The 2,915-nt window shown below is 39.9% G+C and overlaps 1 long non-coding RNA gene across 1 annotated transcript; it reads right to left on the bottom strand.

Moving 5' to 3' along the window:
- Positions 1-610: 610 nt before the first annotated feature.
- Positions 611-2,675, bottom strand: LOC126410616 (uncharacterized). The gene is made up of 2 exons (XR_007575023.1): positions 2,495-2,675; positions 611-1,127 (listed from the first exon to the last, which is right to left on the bottom strand). It is a non-coding gene; the product is annotated as an uncharacterized LOC126410616 (long non-coding RNA).
- Positions 2,676-2,915: the final 240 nt, after the last annotated feature.

The following is a 2,915-nucleotide window of genomic DNA, read 5'->3' on the forward strand; positions in this document are numbered from 1 at the left end:
ACATCAGAACAACAGGGAAGTATCCTCTTTCAATTCCAATTAGGTTTCCGCACTTTAGAGAGTACATAAAGGCATTTTAGTACACTTGCTTGTCCTCGTTAACTTTTTCCATCAAGAATTGCCATAGCATCCGTGGTTTGTGAATTATTTTGATAACTAAGCATCTATTTGTTATTTCACAAAGGTTCAGCGGTGTCCTAACTTGCTCAAACCTCGAGAGATAGTTTGTAACCTTGTCCAAAATTGAAAAGACAAAGTGAGACTATCTTTTGTGGATTGCTAGTGCCCAATCAGATTACAGTTACAAGAGATCTTTTTTTGTGGCAAGTCTAAGGAAAAATGGAGTTGCACGGCAAGAAATCCACAAGCATGAAAGCCTTGGTGGAATTTTGTCTGCCTTTTGTCTGCGCTCTTTCAGTGAAATGCATTCTGTATCCGGTCCTCAGAAAGAGTTCCTCCACTTGTCCAGGGATGCATGCTCTACCCTTTAACCTACATATCCACGTTATCATTATGCAGACCCTGAAGCGAATCTAGAATTACAAAGATTAAATATTGTTTCTTCTCACATTTTTAGGACAGCAGAACTAAAATATCAAGTAGCTAAGGATAAGGAAAGCTAGAAAAGTAGCTTTTATTCACCACAGTCATGTTCAAATTGTTAGAAGCAATAAACGATGATAGAACTGTTGAAGTTTCCAGTGCCTTGACCACAGCTTTAGGGCCAAGGAACCATAAAATGGCATTAACTGCAACAAAATCGAACTAAGATACATTTCTTCTCATAAAGTTTCATCGTTTGAAAGAGGGAGTTTGCATATTATTATTTTTCAGTAAACCCTTTCATACTTCAAATCCCAACTTTAGCATGACGAATCCAAGACTAGAAATAGAGACTAAATGGTATTGAAGGCACCAAAGTTACGTCAGGCTTCTCCATCATGATGGCTTTGGAGAAGCTTGAGAAGCGGAAGTCTGCTTTTGTGCAGAGCAGGCGCTTTTGAAATCTTCAACCAGTGACTGGCATTTTGTGCGGTCTCCCTTGTTTTCTTCCAAGCATTTCTTTAGAGCTGCAACATCGCACGGGGACATATTTTTCATGGCACTACCAGTCATTTCACCCATATCTGCATCAGCAAAATGGAAATAAAAAATTTAGAATTTCTACCTCAACGAGAACAAGATTTTGACAGAACTGGAGAAAAAATGTTTACGCAGCTAGCGTTGTCACTGACCCTCTGTTGAAACGTCTGATCAGTTTTAACCATTAAGCACTTGATTATTTGCCAGTGATTAGCCAACTAGAGGGACATATGCTGCTTGCAATGGGTAAAGACAGAAAATGAAAAAAATCTGCCAATCTTCAGACAGACTGCACATAGATCATACACTGAAATTAGTGTGCTTAACGCTACTTGAGTAAGGTGGATTTCATCAAAAGTTAGTTCAACAACCATAAAAGAACTTCGAAGCATATATGAGCTTAGTATCAGGTAAAACTTCATGAAATTATCAGACTCAAATACAGGCCAACAGCACTGTGTGTAAATGCTCGACAGGGAAGAATGATGCTTCCAACTGAAAGGTTCACTTCATGCAGAAAACCCTTGTATGAAAGAATGGGTGCGTGGGGAAAATAGTGCAGGCTAGTGAAACGAACAAAGCTGTTGATACAAGCATAGTTATACTGATGATATCCTGGACATATTGCACTGGTGAAGGTACAAACATATGTAGATGAAGGTACAAGTCAAAATTTGAACAAAAATACGTGGAGATGTCAGTCTTCCAAAGAAGCCAGTAATAGACAGATAAGCTTGATCGCTTATTCCATTTTTCTTCAATTTCCCACTGTATTTATATATGTGTGTCTGTGCGTGTGCACGCGTGCGGGCTGCCCAAACAGAAATGGTGGGAGTCGTAGAAGCAGCGGGCTGCCCAAACAGAAATGGTGGAGAAAAACGAACATATTTTTGGCAGAAGCAACAGGTTCATGAATCAACTGGTCCAGAATTTGTATTCTATCACGCATCTTCCAAAGAATTAGACCGAAACTATGAGTTTCTTGAGGGGCAACAAGTCAAAGACGTTTCGGGACAAGAAGAAATTGAACAAAACAATGGTTCAAACAATAAGAGATAAATTCAAACCAGCGATCTTCATCTCCTCCAAACCACAAAAGAAACAAACCCCAATGCCTAAATAGCCCCACAGCAACGAGTTCCCACTGAGATGAGCGCTTAAAACCATCAAATTCACGAAACCACAAAAGAAAACGAATTACCACAATCCACCAAGGCAAACAAAGAAAGGAACAAGTTCATCTGCCTAACTGAGAGAACCCCCTGAACTGAATTTCCTACATCAAGTGAAAGTGAAGCTCGGAAAGGAAAATGATCAACCACCAAACAGCTAAACGATGGAAAATCGAAGAAAAGAACAAAAAAAGAAGAAGAAGAAGCAGAAAACAGAAGCCCCAAGACACGCTACATACTGCTTAATCGTATGGTTATCCGCTGAGAGCGTAACACCGCGGCCTGCCAGACACCTGAGGCCTGAACCCCACCCTTTTGATGCACAAAGCTCTCAGGGAAACACGGCCTCCTCTGGATGCTCGAACCGGTTCGTCTTCTCTCTGATCTAATTTCGTGTTGGAATTGGAGGCGAAACCTTCTTCAAATAATAATATCAAAACGGATCCGTATTAGCCAGTTTGTTCAGTTGGTTTTGTTTTCTCGTTATTTTTAACATTCCAAGTTGAATTAAAACAATAAAATTCACAAGATACAAGAAATCTCGGCCTTTTGGCTAAGATCAAGTATACTTGTTCGTGTTAATTTACTTGGGTGGCGGATACCATACGTATCCATCGGTTTAGCCCATTGTTTGCAATTCATAGTTGTAATGTGCCCAAG

This window comes from Nymphaea colorata, chromosome 12, assembly GCF_008831285.2.
Source record: "Nymphaea colorata isolate Beijing-Zhang1983 chromosome 12, ASM883128v2, whole genome shotgun sequence".
NCBI lineage: Eukaryota > Viridiplantae > Streptophyta > Magnoliopsida > Nymphaeales > Nymphaeaceae > Nymphaea > Nymphaea colorata.